At 41.3% G+C, this 18,567-nt stretch overlaps 1 protein-coding gene across 4 annotated transcripts in view; it reads right to left on the reverse strand.

Moving 5' to 3' along the window:
* Nucleotides 1-18,567, reverse strand: part of Dab2 (DAB adaptor protein 2) — a 135,846-nt gene that overhangs the window by 57,968 nt on the left and 59,311 nt on the right. The window contains exons 1-2 of one of the 4 annotated variants that reach the window (XM_060380521.1): nt 2,762-2,949; nt 1,323-1,380 (exon numbers count right to left, since the gene is read on the reverse strand). The exons of the other annotated variants lie outside the window; for them this stretch is intronic. The gene's annotated coding sequence lies outside the window, so the exon portion shown is untranslated. Of the gene's footprint in view, nt 1-1,322; nt 1,381-2,761; nt 2,950-18,567 lie in introns of those variants that run through there. 4 annotated transcript variants of the gene reach the window in all.

An 18,567-nucleotide genomic window follows, 5' to 3' on the forward strand; every position in this document is an offset into this window, starting at 1 on the left:
GCTGGCTGCTCTGGAACTCTTTCTGTGGAGATCACTGTCAAACTTAGGGCATTCTTTCTGTCCCCATCTCTTATGTGCTGGAGTTACAGGTGTATGCCACCACACTCAGTGACTAAAAGTCACTTCGTAAGCAGAGAGCGGAGTTAGGCCACTTTTTGTACTCCAGAGTAATTTGGCTCCCCAGTGTTTAGAAACCCAGGCGTGTGAGCACAATTCCTGGGGAAAGCACAGTGTGGCTTTTACTGGGTCGTCAAAGGACCTGCTACCATAAAAGTTAAATTCCACAGAACTGTAGGTTTATGGCCACTCCACATTTTTTCTGCCTACTTTTAAGGGAAGATTTTATCTGGGCCCTTTGTTCCCATCTGATATGTATCTTCACAACATCACGGTCAAACAGGTTAGTCCAAGCGTTCTGGTTCCTAAGCACAGACAGACACCTTGATTTGCTTCATTTCAGAGTTACAGACTGCACTGGAAGGTAACCCAAGTCCTTGACTAATCTAGAATTATTCTGCTTTTACTGTCATGTATAGCCTATAATTTTAATGGTCAGTAGAAGATGTTAGAATTCGCAGTATACTTTTCTGTCATGAGAAAGACATTGCCAGGTGGAAGGGTATCTATAGCAGGGCCATGGGACAGGAAGAGGACACTCACAGCAATAAGAACTGCCGAGAGCTGTCCCAGTCTAGCCTTATCGTAATGGGTCTGGGAAGCCAGGACAAGACTGACTTCAGGCCTGCACAGCAAGTTGAGAAAGAGCTGGGTAGCCATCCTTCTGAATATCTGAAGGCTTGCCACGAAAAGTGGGTCCCAGCCCTCTCCTCATTCACAGACAGAGGCACATGCTGAGTTGACTAATGCTGCCCTAAAGATAATGTTTTCTTAGAGTCGCAGAATGTTCTTTCTTTGGAAATAGTGAGTTTGCACGTGTGATTAGTGAGCGTGAATTTGCACTCCATTCCATAAAGACGCTTGTGCATTGTACGAGGTAGGAAGGCCCCTCACTCCTTTGGTGAGAATATCTTGCCATCTTATTTCATTGTATTTTGAATTTAATCTAACTCTAGACACAGCATGCTGAGGTACGAATCCCAGCTCCATGGCTTAGCAATCTTACATCACTGGAGGAATAGCTCTGACTTCTAAAAAGAGAAATACCAAAGCGTCTTCCCTGAGTGCTGTCAGATTAGATAAGCTAAGGCATCTAAAGGGTTAACAGGACTACTCAGCACCTAGTTCTATGCTGATGATAACACAAATGTTTTCAAACATTTAAAAAGTTTAAATAAATCAAGTACATTTGAAAATAAGCTTACCTCCAAACCCAGAAATGTCACTTCTCAAACAGCCTCAGGAGAATTCCCATTCATTTTCCTAGAAATGTTCAAGAATTTTACCCAAGCGTGATGGCACGTTCTTGTAATTCCTCTACCAGAGATACAGAAGCATGAAAATCAGAAATTCAAGGCCAGCCTGGGCTACATGAAACTCTGTCTTAATAAACGAGAGAGAGAGAAAGAGAGAGAGAGAGAGAGAGAGAGAGAGAGAAAACAGCTTGAGTGTGGTAGCAAAACACAGAAACAAATTGTGGTGCTGTGGTACAGTGCCCATGGGAGACATGCTCTCCTCACTATAACACAGTGATATAGATGGCTGCCCTGAGCTGTTTGTGTTGGCCTAGATGGAGGGAGTAGGCAGATCAAGGTATCGAGGCAGACATGAGGCATGATTCCATTTGCATGTGGTTTAAGATACAAAAAAGCAATTAACTTAGCAGTTCAGATATTCATACACTCCACATAAAAAGGTGTTGGTCAATAAATATTTGAAAGAGTTTGGCTAGATGGGGGAGTGGTGGCAAATAGAATATGGAGGAGACAGACAGACAGAGAGACACACACAGAGAACATCGCTCAGTTTGAAAATCTGATTTCAGTAGATTTAGAACATAGGCCTGCTGTGTTTATTTCTTTTGGGGGGTGCATGCTTGTATGCTTTTTTTTGAACCCAGGGCCTCTGTCTCATGCATTGTATTACTGAGCCATCCCCCTACTTCCCAGCTCTGCTTTAGTCAAGCCAAACTGAGTCCTTCTGCTTCTTGCTTTTTAAAAGATGACTTTAGTGAGATAGTAGGAGTTTCACAGTCAATTATAAAAATAATATGAAGGATAGTGCTTCCAACTCTAGATTACCTGTCGGTTAGAAGAAGCACAGGGGTAAGAGAGCAAGCTGAACTTACTCCAGCCAAATCCAGCATGTGGCATGTTCTACAGAACAAATAACCGCTTCCCCAGCCACTCCAGGGCATCAAAGGCAGTGGAGAGGAGGAAAAAGCACGCTACTCTGTGTCTTATCGATTCTAATTGTTAAATTAGAATTTAACAATTGTTAAATGGTATTTTTGAGAAGGAGAAATGGAAATATCAGTATTTGTGGGTGAAATGTGATATGTGGATTCTACCCCTATTCTGGGACTGAACCCAGTGTTTTGCCAGACAAGTGCTCTACCACTGAGCTAGACCCCTAGACCCTAAACCCTTCAATTTTCTTTAAAATATCTCAGCCCACCCCCCAAGACCTAAAGAAAACAGAAGAAAAGGAAAACCAGCAAAAAAAATGCATCAAGGTTAGCAAAGCTGAATTATTGGCGATTGTGAATGGGATTCAACATAGAATTCTGTTGTTTTTGTTTTTGTTTTTTTGTTTGTTTATAACTGAAGTATTCTGTTATAGGAAATCAAGGTCATGCTCTCACTGTTTTCACATGGAATTCATTCTTTCTTTCCTTTGGTCCTTGTCGTTTTCCATCTGCTAGCTGCTGCTGGGTTCTCAGCTGGACACTAGAGATGATTTTGTAGCCTCATTCTGTAGACTTGTGTTTGCCTTTCTTTGCCAGTTTTCCTTCACTGGTAGAGTTTCACTGTGTGTATAGAGGAGCACCTCCTAGGGCCAATGAAGAATAAGGTGGTATTAATCATTCAACATCAGGTCTTATTGGAACGTGCAGGCTAAGGCCCTTGGGAGGCCCTATGCTTCTGAAGTACTTGTTTCTCTGGGTTACTGATTTCAGTTTGAAGTCAGGTGATTTGAGAAATGACCCAGGCTTTCCTGTCTCATTTACACTGCAGGAAGGGAGGAGAGCAAATAGGTCCAAAGTCTGTTGGTTTCTGGGCCTTAGGAAGACGCGGGCAGGTGTCGTTATCATGTGCTTGTCTGATCAGACATTCCAGAGTCTGTTTTTCACCATTCCGGCTTCGGGAAGTCAGGACGTCCGTTCCCCCCCTCACCCCCCCCCCCCCGGCACAAAGCAAGTTCCTACAAGACTGTCTTTCAGAGCATCTTTGGAAGTCAGTTATCTACATTTTGACCATGTGATGGACATTTGATGGGAAGGGGCTTTTCTTTTGTTTCTTGTTGCATAAATGTCAGAAGTACCTATATGGCAGGGTAGGAACAGGTAGTAGACAGAACTTGGTGACAATTTCTTTCTTTTTTTTTTTTGTTTTGTTTTTTGTTAAATGTTTTTTAAGGACAGGGCTTCTCTGTAAAGCTCTGGCTGTCCTGGAACTCACTCTGTAGACCAGGCCTGCCTCAAACTCACAGAGGTCTTGCTGCCTCTGCCTCCTGAGTGCTGAGATCAAAGGTATGTGCCAATGCTCAAGGCAGACAATCTTGCTAAAGAGGACACCAATTTTGAATTAGTCAAGTAAAATTTTATAGTTTAATAAACTCTAATATTACTCAAGTTTGATTCTTGTATCTGTCTTGCAAGTTACATCATTATGTTCCTGTCTAGCAGATGATGAAGTTAGATCTCAGGAGCAGAAGTTTTGCAAAGCAGTATGCACATTGCTAGTGAAATTGCCAATATTATGACATTATTTTCTGACTCTTATTATCCTATCTGAGATCTTTGTAGCTTTTGAGATGGGACCTGCAAAGCATTTTATAGAGGAAGATGCTGGGCACAACTGCAGTTCTGGCTGAGAATTTGCGCAGAAGAATTGAGATTTTTGGGCCAGCCTGGGCTATGTAACCTATTTCTGTAGTTACTGTGAGCTACAACAGATACCTGTCTCAAACAAACAAACAAAAACAAACAGAAACCCAAGCATCTAGTCAATCCAATGCTTAAAAATAGTTTTTAAGATTATAATTACATCATCTCCCCCTTCCCTCCAAATCCAGCCATGAACCACCACCACCACCACCACCACCACACACATACACTCACACACACACACACACACACACACACACACACACACACACACACACACACACACACACAATCTGCTCAGTCCATATAATGTTGTTGTGCTTGCCAATTGCTGTGTTCCTCCCTGGGGAAGACCATTTCCCTCTTTCTCAAAGTTCCTCAGCCGCCTGTAGTTCTCTGTCTAAGGCTGAGGCCACCTGATTTTCTCCCTTTCCATAGTAGTGTGCCTATTGGTGTTTTGTGTGTTCAGGTCATGTTTAGGCGGCCATGTAGGTGAGGCTTTATGTGTGTAGTTTCTGACATTCTTAGGGGACATACCATCTTATAGAAAACTCCCTAGCTGTTAACAATCTTTCCACAACAGAAATTCACAATTGATCAAAGCGTAGAGTTATGGAACCCAGTCCAAACTCATATACCTACAACATAACTTCTATACCCAAGGCTCAGAGATCATTGCAAAAAAAGGGGAGTGGAAATAAAAGATACAGAGGAATAATTCAAATTTTTAAAAAAAGATGTGAACGTTCCTTTCCTAGTTTCCTTTTTGTGTTATATACATTATTATTATTTATTACAGTTTATTCAATTTATATTCCAACTGTGGCTCCCTCATCTCCTCTCAATCTCACACTCCCTCCCTCCTCTCCTCTTATGCCCCTCCCCTAGTCCACTGATAGAGGCAGTCCTGGTCCCCTTCTATCTGACCCTGGCCTATCAAGTATCAGGACTAATTGCATTGTCTTCCTCTGTGGCCTGGCAAGGCTGCACCCTCCAGGTGATCAGAGCACTTATCACTGAATTCATGCCAGAGAAAGCCCCTGCTCCCCTTACTAAGGACCCCGCTTGGAGACTGAGTCTATGGGCTACATCTGAGCTGGGGTTTCAGGTCCTCTCCATGCATTGTCCATGGTTGGGTATTCGTCTCTGCAGGGACCTCAGGGCTCAGGTTTTGTTTTTTGTTTGTTTTTGTTTTGTTTTTGTTTGGTCTTGGGCTCTGTTAGTGTCCTTTTGGAGCTCCTGTCCCCTCCAGGTGTTCCTACCTTCCCCTTCTTTCATAAGATTCCCTGCACTCTAACCATAGTTTGGCTATGAGTCTCAGCCTTTGCTTCGATACCTCGATCAGCAGAGTCTTTCAGAGGCCCTCTGTGGTAGGCTCCTGTCCTGTTCCCTGTCTTCTCCTGCTTCCCATGTCTATAGCATTTGTCCTTCTGAGCATCTTCCCTAGAGTCTTCCTTGTTGTTTAGCTTCTTTAGCACTACAGATTTTAGTATGTTTATCCTATATTATATGACTTATTTATACACTTATGAGTGAGTATATACCATGTGTGTCTTTCTGCTTCTAATTATCTGCAATGTGTTCATTTGCTAAGATGGGATTTGGCTAAGGCTTTTTTCTTTGGATGTATAATATCTAAGGTATTATAATGCAAATTGTTTAATGCTATAATGTAAAATATATAAAAGATACTTTGCCTGAGATATTTTATTATTATTATAATTTTCAACACATAGTATTACTTAGTTTCTCTTGTCTCTAGAACTTTTTCTTCTTAAACAAATTGGGTCCTTGTGATCTAAAGGTGGCCCCTCCTAACTTAGCGCCCATAATGTTTGGCTTAGGTAGCATACGTCTCACAGTGCTGTTAGGCCAGCGCACTTATGTAAAAGACTTGTCCAGAAGAGACTTGGAGGGAACGTCAGTGTTTCATGGCATCTGGTTCTTCTTAGCTGAGGAATGGCCAGCAGTCACAGCTCTGCTGAGGGAAACAGAGAGACACAGCTTTCCGCCCTAGCAAAGAGAACACTGTGAGGGAATGGAGGTAAGGGAAAAAAGGAAGGAGGCTACAAATCAAGGGGAAAGCTTGCCCTTGGGTCAGAAATCGTACAGTGCTGATGGACTCTTTTTGGAGAATTTGCAATTCGTTTTTATTGAATAGTCTCCAGGCTACACTGTAATGTAAATCTGAACTCATTAAAAAAAATCATGTATTTTAAAAGCAAAAATATTCTGTTAACTAAGGAAGAAAATGCTCATTACTTAAGTGGATGGATATTTTAAAAAACACAATCTAAAAATACTCAAAGGAACACAGATAGCAGTGAGGAAATAAAATCATAGGCTAACTCATTACAGCAAGGGAGGTGAAAGTTTTATTTTCTCCATTTTGGAACAGTTATTTCTGTTTGTTTAAAGAAGCCACACTGCACTGGATTGTAGCTTATTTGTTGTCTAGTACTGGTATATCACACAGCTTATCCTGTGACAGTGACAAACCTAGAGTCTCAGATCTTTAATTTAATGTCAAATTAGCATTCTTCTGATTTGCAAAATGCCTGTATTATATATCATAACAAAATAATACTCATGATGAGAGTATTGTATGAAAACACTCTGTTTTCTCTGGGGAGATAGCTCTGCAGGTAAAACATTTGCTGTGTGAAAGTAAGGACCCGAGTTTGGATCCCCAAAACCCATGTAAATGTTGGGAGGTCACTGTAGCCCATTTGTTATTCCAGCAGAGAGGAAATGAAGATGGCATTACCAGGACAAAACAGATAGCTAGCAGAGTTAAACGTGTGAGCTATATGTTCAAATGAAGGCCTTGCCTCAATAGATAGATGGACAGTGATAGAGGAAGAGACCCAACTTCAGCCTTGGTTTCTATTTGCACATATGTGCTGTGACACCCCCCCACACATGCAACCACACATACACATAAGTGTGCAAACTACACACACAAAAACGCATGAAATAAACTTCTGTTTTGAAACAGCTCATGTTACTATATGTTTTCAGTTGTGCAAATAAGAATTAGGCATCTCCGGGTTTTGCTTTCAATGTATTCGTAAAAGGTGACAGGTTTTGAACCTCATGCATGTTAGGTAAGCACTTTACTACTGAGTCACCCCTCAGGCCTCTGAGTTAAAGATCATACATTTTATGGCACTTTATATAGTTAATGACTTTTGTTGTTGTTATTGTTTTCCAAGACAGAGTCTTACTATGTAGCCCTGGCTGCCTTAGAACTCAATAGGTGACCAGGCTAGCTTTGAATTCACAGAAATCTCCCTGCCTCTGTCTCCTGAGTTCTGGGATTAAAAGCATAGTCTATTCCTCCTGGCACAGTTCATACTTTTTTTAACTGTCCTCACATTGGAAATGAAAGTCCAGGTAATTACATATTATGTCTGTGGAGCTGGAATAGACATGCCCCAAAACACCTGCTGATATGAAATTGAAGGAAGATTATAATCTGCTTAATAATAATCCTAGATGCTTAGTTTAAGTGTTTTAGCAAGTAGATAATACGACCATATTAAAAGAGCTCCTAATATGTCTAGCAAATGATTAAATTTAATAATTATTGAATTATACTGTTATACTCTCTAAAATGTGTTTACACATAACCACCCTTTACTTGTAAGCAATACATAGACCCAACTCCTGGACTATGTGCCAGTGAAGACAGGTACCTAATTAAATGTGAGAAGTGTTTACACAGAAAAAGTTGTGTCTTTTTAGGAACACAGAATAGACAGCTATTTTTCTAATATCTGTAGAATTCTTCATAAAATTTTTCTTAACATAAGTCCTAAAGCTCATCACTTATATTTCCCTTTCAGCATTGCAGAATTCTCCAGCAAGAAAATTAGCTTTTCTCAAAATTGTTGATTTTTTTTTTTTGTTACACCATATTATATGAAACTAACTTAATGAAGCAAGAAACAGTTCATCTTGGGGGATACTATTTGGAACTCCTAAACACTAGCTTTGGTTTACATACAAGCACCGGCTTTCCCTTCAGCATTACGTATTCGGGGAGGTATGCTCTGCAGGGAAAGACTACCCTATACAAGCCAGTGAGGCAGTGCAACTTGCTGTTAAGACTGTAAACGCCAGCTAATGATGGTTTGGAAGGTGACACTCTACAAAAATACCTCAATCATCCTGAGCAAGACTTGGAACAACATTTATACAACATTAACTTTGGGTAAAAGCAGGAGGGTTGGGCATGTGAACAATGGTGCCTCTATTAGAAGCAAGCCTAAAATGAGATGGAAATCATAGCTGTTTTCATTTCCCTTCCTCTGTGCTCTCAGGAGGAAAGGAGGGAGAGGGAGAGAGAGAGAGAGAGAGAGAGAGAGAGAGAGAGAGAGAGAGAGAGAGAGAGAGAGCCTATTAAGCAAGAAAGCTGAATCAAACAGAAACTGCGTGGACATATGTTAAGAATGCTGCTTGCATATGGGTATGTGCATGCTGGATTCTAGCTAGGGAGGATTCTCTCTGTCTCCACTGTTTCTGCACCAGCTAGAAGCCAAATAATGCTTAATCACTTCCATAAAAATGCCCAAATTATAAAAACATGCATGAAAAAGGCAGCAATAAGAAGAAACATGCCAGATATGTTATAGCTGACCACAGACGTCATTCACAAAACAAGCAAGTGGCCTAGCCAGGAATTTTCCAAATTTTTTTGGGGGGAGAGGGGTGGTGGTGGTGCTGGAGGGTGTGTGGGGGGGTGGGGAGAAGTTAACTCCCACACAGAGAGCTTCAAAATAGATGAAGAAAATGACCCGTTAGTGTGGAGACCCATTCTACTGATTTATCCTCCAGTTAAGACTGTTTCTTGAATTAAAATACAAGTTTACAAAGGCTGTGGAATATACAGCAGCATGTATGCAAATAGTAACAGGACACTTTCACAGAAAGGAAACAGTTCTGCATTCTGTGGAGGAGACAGGCACTGCTCTCCCAACCTGGCCCAACTGGCCCTGGCTTTGAAAAATGTTTCCACATCAGACTTCACAGACCTTTCTCCCCTTTCAGTGTTTTTAGAGGATGACGGAGTTTGTCCAGCAGGAAATACTGGAATAGGTTTGGTAAGATTTCCATTTCCCCATCACTGTCTGGGACAGTGTTATTGGGACTACCATGTGTGGTTACTGAGTCCCTCTAAGAAGGCTTTGGGGCATTAGACTGTCAAAAGGTTTAGTGTGAGTTACATTTGGAGAAAGCTAAAAGGGGGGAGGCTGCATAAATTACAGAATTTTTTTTAAGTGGTATAAATAGAGGTAGTTTATTGAGAGAGAAAAAAAGTCATCCCGGAGCAGCTGAAAAGCCTTCCTTTGGAATCTCAGAGAGCTCAGCGTCAGGCTGGGGATATCACTCAGCGGTACCATGCTTGCCCAGCGCGTGTGAAACCCTGCTTTTGATCCTTAGAACCACAGGGAGCAAAAACAAAACAAACAAACGAATGACTAAAACACGGACAACAGAAGTAAAAACAGCATGGAGAGGACCTAGACCCCCTGCTCAGATGTGGCTGATTGGCAGCTCAGTCTCCATGTGGATCTCTGAGTGAGGGGAGCAGGGGCTGCCTCTATCATGAACTGAGCCCCTGGTAATGCAGCCTTGCCAGACCACAGAGGAAGAGGATCCAAGCAATCCTGATGAGACTTATCAAGCTATGAGCAGATGGCAATAGTGGAGAACTCCCCCTTTCAGTGGACTAGGGGAACGGGATGGGAGGAAAGAGGGTGGGATGGGGAGAGTTGAGGGAGGGGGATTCAATCAGGATATGTAATGAAGAAAGTGTGAAAAAATTTAAAAAGTAAAAAAGTAAGAAAAGGCAAACTCAGGGCTCCTCTAGCCACGCCCCGCCCCAGCACATACTCACATTACATCTACAGTATAGCTCCCTGCCCTAAAACCTTAGCCCTGAAGACTTTCCTCAAAGGCAATTTCCTGAAGCTTTTTGCTGTGTCATTTAGGCTCAATAACTTTTCTGTTTGATCCTCACCAAAAGTGACACATTACAGAATCCAGTCTCTGCTGGCCAGCTCCTGGGGACTGATAGCACTGCTTAGAAACAATGACTTAAACAAACCTGCATTTTGGGTGATGTGCTCTGAACATGGATGGAGACCTTGAGTTCCGTGGGTCTCCCCGGGAGTCTTCAGGGAGATGGCAATGCCTCTCCCTGAAGACTGTGATAATTTCTCCCTGAAGAAATTACTGTGATAATTTCTTTTTTTTTTTTTTGTCAGTGTCTGTTTGTCTATGCCCTTTCGTGCCTGCCTTCGTTTGATAACACACCAAGCTTAACCTCCTTCCTTGATCAGTACACACTAAACCCTAACATGAAAATCATCTGAAAAAGTCTCTGTGCTAGTGTTAGTCTTATGTGAAAGTGTGAAAAAATAGTATTTATTCAAACTGTGTGTGTGCACAAATACATACACACAAATGCCAGTGTAAATATGTATCCAGTAAACTTAATAGTTAATATAGCTTAAAATATAAACATATGTTGACATGTATGGTGCTGTTCTGGTAAACAATAGGCTGAACATACAGAAGTGATATCCTAAGATTATGTGGAGATGTTACTGATCCTCCAAAGCTTGTGATGCTTATTTAAGCAAACCTGCGACATTACCAATTACTTAAAAGTACAGTATGTATAATTGTATAATTACATGCTACTTGAAATTGATCATAGCCAGGAATGGTGGCACATGCCTGTAGTCCGAGCTCTCAGAGAGGCAGAAGCAGGTGGATCTCTGTGAGTTCGAGGCCAGCCTTGTCTACAGAGTGAGTCCAGGGCAGCCAAGGATACACAGAGAAGCCCTATCTCAAGAAACCAAAAAAAATATTCATATATAAATATGCTACAGTTTATATCAAAACTATGCATTTATATCAAAATTCTATTTTTCTGTTTTTATTTTTCCAGTGTTGGGGATTGAACACCAGGGCTTTGAACTAGCTAAACTATTCTACCATCGAACTAGAATTCCCAGCCACTAATTATTATTTTTATTTCATTTTTAGACAAATTTTATTGTTTCATTCTATCTCTCTGTCTGTCTCCCTCTCTCTCTCTATTGTGTGTATGTTTGTATAGACACCAGAGGTTGATGTTGGTTTTTCCTCAATTACACTGAACCTGGTATTCATTCATTCATTGTCTGTCTGTTTGTTTGTTAACTTAGCTAGTTAGTTTTGTTTTTTGAGTCAGTTTTTGTTTTTTGTTTTTTGTTTTGTTTTGTTTTGTTTTGTGTGTATGTGTGTGTAGCCTGACTGTCCTGGCACTAGTTCTATAACCAGGGTGGCTTTGAACTCAGAGCTCTGCTTGCCTCTGCCTTCCTAGTGCTGGGATTAAAGGCATGCACCACCACTGCCCATATTTTTGTTACTTTTAAATTAATTCTTCGAGAATTTTATACAATGTGTTTTGTACTGTCTGGTAGTCTTGCTGGGATGGTCCCATTAGAGTTTATTTCTGAAGTTTACAAGGGAAAATAGAATTCAGTTGAGTGTAGAACACTAGCCACAGGCAGTAGGGCATGCCTGTAATCCCGGCACTCAGGGAGGTAGAGGCAGGCAGATCTCTGAGTTCGAGAGCCAGCCTGGTCTACAAAGTGAGTCCAGGACAGCAAAGGCTACAGAGAAATTCTGGCTCAGGGGAAAACAAGAAACAAGAAAAACAAAAACAAAAAATGCAAAACAAAACAAAAACCACTGGCCCTTGCTTACCCAAGCTATTACAAGTGCAAAGATCCCCAGCCTTAGTTGTCACTTCTGTTATGTAGTGACAGATACAACAGGGTAAAACAATACACCCTCCTGAGCTGAGAGTGGAAATGCTAGTCTTTAAGCCTTGTTCTATACATGAAGCCTTTCAAGTTTTGTCAAACACAGTTTGGGGGAACTGAGAAGGTAGGGTAAGGGTGTTTCATGGGCTCTAGTTTTTTCTCAAATATAACTATTCCATTTTGGTCTATGACTGGAAGGTTTGACCAACATCCCCAATATAAAATCACTGAAAAGCAAAGACTAGATGCTGCTATTGTTCCGCACGCCTGACTACCAGGTCCCTCTAACTTAGAGCCTTTGCCTCTCAGTCTGGTTACAGCATGCTTATCTACTTATGGTTCAGAAAGTATGCTCACGTTATGCATGAGCTAAGAGGATTCTTTGAGCTAAAGCACTGCAAACTTAAACGGCAAATGCAGTATTTAGCGAAAGAAGGAAGACTGAACTCACATGCTTGTATTACTCAAGCTCCAAGCCCTTTATCTTTTGCCTTTCAACTTTATCATAAACTGGGTCACTCTGTTACAATAAGGGGTCTCAGAGGTCTGCCTTGCTCATTTAGAAAAAAAAAAAAAAGAGCAGGAATCGCCTGCACTGTTCCCATTCTTCAAATGAGACAAGTCACCACTAAATTTACTAAGTGAATAAAAGGCCATCAACATAGAAGGCAAGAAAACAGGATAGGGCCTTTGGCAGGTTTTCTACCTGAGCACACCACTGAGTGGTGAAACATGGGAGATGTTATAGCCATCCCTTTAAGAGGGCAAAGAAATCAAGAGCTCACGTACTTGTAGGGAGCACAGTAGAAGCAGTTCACCAAGCAGAACTATAGGAACAGCTAGAGTGACGGACACGGAAGAGGATGCAAGACAGACCAGTGAGTAGACAACATTCTTTGAGGATGGAGCTCAGAGGACCTGCTGCTTCCAAGTGCCCACTGCTCACCATAAATGGAATAGTACAGTCTGTATTACTCTGACCTTTCCTGTCATTACCACCAGAGACAAGAACATTATTTATTAACTAAATAAGTGGGGAAAGTAGTTTAGAGGTTCAAAAATATGAAACATAATAAAGGGTAAAGGAAATACATCAAACCAAGAGAATTTTTAGAAGTCTGAATATGGTATAAATGATTGCTGTAGTCTGATATCACTGCTTCCTTTCCCAGTTTCCTTCTTCTCTTCAGGTACAGAAAACCACAGCCAGGAAGATGTTCTCAATAGAAGAGATAAGAGGATTACTTTCATATTATAAATTATAATGTCATACTTTTGATGACAACTATAGAATTTTCATTCGAGATAAGGTCTCACTATGAAGCAATCCCAGACTAGCTTCAAACTCACGATCTTCATGTCTCAGGTTCCAAAGCCCTGAGGTAGAGTTGTGATCCTCCATACCCACCTCTGCACAGCTTTTAGCTGGTAGCCTTTTTTTTTTCCTTAGTGGTACACACAAATAACAATGTTTCTCAGAACCATGATAGTCTTAGAATGGGTGAATCATGGCCCATGTTAAATAAACAGATAAAACATCTATACTATGTGATGTGACAGAACGGAAGTGGAGTTCTGGATGGGAATTACACTAGGTGTGGAGATCAGTAACTCTAAGAGGCGTGGGTGCTTTCATCTTTTCTTTTGGAGATAAAGGAGGGAAACATTCATGGGGGAAGAATGGGAGCTGGGTAGGCAAGTCCTGCTCTCTTTTCTAAATGAGCAAGGCAGGATGCAGACCACTGAGGCCTTACTCCAACAGGCCAACCCAAGGTCATGATAAAGTTGAAATGCAAAAGCTAATTTGACCAAATGTTTGCTTGTATTAGTATAACACATCTTAACTAGCCTTCACAAGACACCATGCCAGAAGGAGGAAAAAACATTGAGAAGAAAACACAAGGGATCTTGTTTCAGGACGTGCCACCAGCCAGTTAAGAAAACTTGGAAAGTAGAAGCCCTCCAGGCTTATAGGTCACAATGCCAAAACCCAAACCCAAATTAGCCATTGTTGGGTAAAATCCTGATTTTTGTGAAACCTAATTCCAAACCAGCCACGGCTGGTACAGTCAAGTAAGGGTCAAAACTTTTTTAAAGAACTACAAAAGGCTCAGTAGGAAAAGAAACTGCTGGTGACTATCGGAGAGGACAGGTTGTAGCAACATTACATGCTCAATTGTACTTAAAAGTACTCCTTTTGGCAATCTGTGAGAAAACCCAGAGTAAGTATCTACAGATAACAGCATTCCTGTTCCTCACTTCTGTGGTCTACATGAGACACACATGAGACACAACGGCTCAGCCTTAAATAGAATTTAACTGATATTCTGACTGCATGCACATCTCTGCTCAAAATTTTTTCATTAAGATCTCAAATTTTAATTTGTTTTTCACATCTGAGGATTATGAATCTTAATTTTCTTAATCTTGAATTTTATCTGGGCTTCCTAAATTCTAAGTGGGTAGCCATGAGAAACTCTACAAAAAGAGTGAAAAAGAAAAAAAAAATCATCATGAAAGCAGAGATGTAAACAAGGGACCTTAAAAACATGGGTTCTAGAAATATCTGAGTGATAATCCCTCCTAATACTAAGCAAACTGATCTTTGAGATTAAACTACACATTCCCAGGAACTGAATCAGGTGTTTCCTCCTAAGAAAATCCCATCTAAGACCATGGGAGGCTCTTGTTGCTTGTCCAGAGATATTTTGTTAATATATAAACAAGTTGTTAGCTATGAGCTGTTCCTTTGTGATGCTGAGGATCAAACCCAGGACTTTGCACGTCCTGGAACTAGACCTTACCATCTGAACTACACCTCTTTCCTCTAAGCAGTCATTTTTAACCATGTGCCTGTTATGGCTGCACTACTTCTGTGCAGGTGGAACTCTCATTTTAAATGATGCACTTTTTATCCTTTACTGTAAACTTTTTAATAAGCTTTTATTATCAGAGAAGTTTCCCTTAAACTGGAGAGAACCAGAGAGCAGGAAATGGAATCCATCTGGACCTTTCTCATGTCTAAGCCACGCCACTACACAATTTGGTCAGAAATGCTACCAATACCAGGGCGGTCTGTCTAATTAGGACTAACATAGACTCAGTTTGATATTTTGACAGTAGATGCAAGTCCAGGTGATTCACAGCTACCCTTTCCATAAGATCAGCTCTCCCGAGAGTTCCCAAACAGTTGTGTTGTTGTTTTGAGCAGCTATGAAGAAGAGTATTGCATGAATTGGTGTTTCAATCAGATGGCATGCATCGACAAATTGAGTGTTTCTTGCACACAGATGGGCATTGTAGCTGGTAACTAACCTATTTGTTTACTGAAGGAATGATGGATGGCATACATTTATTAATGCCGCTCAGACCGTGTAGCAAAATCTGACAGAGTTACTGTGAATGAAACAAGTCGTCACGATTTTATGGGGCCCTTTGACACAGAGAACCCACGTCTCTAGTCTCTATTGAGACAGCCTAGGAAAGCTGAGTTCCTACCAGATTCCTTGGACTAAATCCTCACAAAATTTCCCTTCTTATTTTCAAGACTTCCCACTTTTCTTTATACATGGAATAAATTGTCTTAGAAAAAAAACAGTTTTCTCAGGAGAAAATATTTTTGAGACATTCTGGAAATGAGACTTGAGCCTTTAAAGAAAGGTTGCAGAACTTATAATTATATCGAGTATTTTTTAAGTGGTGGTTAAATTGCATAATGAACATTTTCTGGTGACAAACAAATTTTCAAAAATGAGTATCAGTGAGAATATAGACACTTCAGTTTACTTTTCTATACGTATGTACAAGCGTGTAGGCACGTAGGGTGCATGGGCCTGTGGACATAAGTGTGTGGAAGCCACAGGACAGCCTTGGGCGTCACACCAAGAAATACCATCAACTTCCTTTATGACAGGGTCCACAAGGGCTGGAAGGATGTCTCAATTCTCTCATGGGCCAGAACTCACCGATTATGCCAGACTGGCTGGCCAGTGAACTCAGGGATCCTCCTCGCAAAAGCTAGGACTCCAAATGTGTGCCACCACACTTGACATTTTTATACGGGTGCTGGAGTTCGGACCCTAGTCCCCATTTACTTGCCCAGTATACACTGGAGATGGATCACAAAATGCTCTGTGTGTGCCTTTATTATTTCAGTTCTAATTAGTATAATTTAAGTTTTTTTGTTCCAATACATAGAAATACTTTGTTCTTTCTTTTGGCTTAAAATAAGGCTTTCTTTCCCTGCATGAGCTTTTGAGTTTTTTCTTTTAATCTGTTCAGTTTTTCTAATGCAAACACTGCTGCGGTGCCCGCTGTGAATGACAGCTTTCACAAACACATGCAGCTATGTGTGTGTAATACATTTTACAATAGGAATACCAAGACCAAGGATTTTAAAACGTGATATTTTTTGATAAATTTCCTTCCACTAAGATAGTTTTAGTGTATGTTCGTGTGTGTGTTTGTGTGTGTGTGTGTGTGTGTGTGTGTGTGTGTGTGCGTGAGCGCATTTGTGTGGAGGCCAGAGGAAAACCTCAGGCTTCATTCTTCAGGCAATGTTTACGTCTCCTTGACACATATTCTTTCACTGGCTTGGAGTTGGTTATGTAAAGCTGAGAGGCCGTTAAGCTCAGAGCTCTGCTTGCCCCTACCTCCCTGGTGCTGGGATGATGAGCTTCTGTGTCATGCCTGGCTTTTTACATTTGTGTTGAGGATAAAGCTCAGGTCGTCAAGCGTTCAATGCAAGCATGTTACTGACCGAAGTATCTTCCCTCCGCCCAGCCCCTGACCCAGTTTACATTTGCAGTTACAAAGGAAGGTGATTACGTCTACCAGTATTGTCATTGACGCTCAGTGGTGGGGATAGAATCCAGAATTTTGCACACACTAGGCAAGTGTTACACTCCTAAGCCATGCCCTGGATCATGGTAGCACATGTGACTTTTGCTTTTCTTAAACCTATAAATGACGTATATAGATTCTTATCTTTTTTTTAATTGTTTATGTTTCATTTTATCACACAGTAGCCAAGTTTTTAATGGCATGTGATGATTTGTATGTAAAACTTCTCTCTCTCTTTCTCTCTCTCTGTATGTATGTGTTTGCATGTACATGTGTGTGCATGCATAGTGTGTGTCTGCTTAAACATCAGGGACCTTCTTTTATCTCTCTACACCTTGTTCTCTTCTTCAGACAGTCTCTCCCTGAATCCAGAGCTCAGACTAGCCCAGACTGACTAGTCCAGGTGGCCAGGTAGCTCCAGAGATCCATCTGTTCTCCCAGCATTAGGGTCACAGGCTTTTACATAGGTACTGGGGATTAGGCTCCCAAGTCAGAGGTTTTACTGAGGCATCTTCCTGCCCTGTGCAAGCCTCTTTAAAGATGTGTTTCTTAATCAAGAACTCAAGTGACAGCACACGCTGGAGAGGTTGTAGAGAAAGGGGAATCCTCTTCCATTGCTGGTGGGAATGTAAACTTGTACAACCACTTTGAAAATCAATTTGGCGCTTTCTCAGACAATTAGGAATAGTGCTTCCTCAGGACCCAGCTATACCACTCCTAGGCATATATCCCAAAGATGCTCATGAATACAAGGATATTTGCTCAACCATGTTTGTATCAGCTTTATTCCAGACAGAATCTGGAAACAACCCAGATGTCCCTCAATTGAGGAATGGATGCAGAAATCATGGTACATTTACACAATGGAATACTACTCAGCAATTAAAAACAAGGAAATCATGAAATTTTCAGGCAAATGGTGGGAACTCAAAAAGATCATCCTGAGTGAGGTATCACAGAAGCAGAAAGACACACACAATATATATACTCACTTATTAGTGGACATTAGACATATAATATAGGATAAACATACTAAAATCTGTACACTAAAGAAGCTATGCAAGAAGGAGGACCCTGGGCAAGATGCTCAATCTCCATTCAGAAAGGTAAAGGGGATGGACATCAGAAGGGGGAGAAAACAGGGAACAGGACAGGCGCCTACCAAAGAGGGCCTCTGAAAGACCCTACCCAGCAGGGTATCAAAGCAGATTCTGAGACTCATAGCCAAACTTTGAGCAGAGTGCAGGAAATATTATGAAAGAAAAAGGAGATAGAAAGAACTGGAGGGGTCAGGAGCACCACAAGGAGAGAAAAAAAAAATTCTAGGCACAGGGTTCCTTACTGAGACTGATACTCCAACCAAGGACCATTCATGGAGATAGCCTAGAACTCCTGCACAGATGTAGTACATGGTAGCTTAGTCTCCAAGTAGGTTCCCTAATAATGGGAACAGAGACTCCCTGACGTGAGCTCAGTGGCCTGCTCTTTGATCACCTCCCTCTGAGCGGGGAGCAGCCTTACCAGGCCAAAGAAGAAGACAATGCAGCCACTCCTGATGAGACCTGATAGACTAGGATCAGATAGAAGGGGAGGAGGACATCACCTATCAGAGGACTGGGGGAGGGGCATGGGTGTAAAAGAGGGACAGAGGGTGGGATTGGGAGGGGACGAAGGAGGAGGCTACCGTTGGGATACAAAGTGAATAACTTATAATTAATAAAAAAATAATACAAAAAAGATTTGAAAAATTTAAGTTTAGTGTTTCCATTGCTGTGATTTGAATAAAATGCCCCCAAAATGGCCTGTTGTCTATTGAGAAGAGGTGGAACATTTAGGAGGTACTCCCCAATAAAGATAAAGCTTCAGGGTTGTCTTTAATGAGGATGTTGGCTTCCT

Source organism: Meriones unguiculatus, chromosome 3 (genome assembly GCF_030254825.1).
Source record: "Meriones unguiculatus strain TT.TT164.6M chromosome 3, Bangor_MerUng_6.1, whole genome shotgun sequence".
NCBI lineage: Eukaryota > Metazoa > Chordata > Mammalia > Rodentia > Muridae > Meriones > Meriones unguiculatus.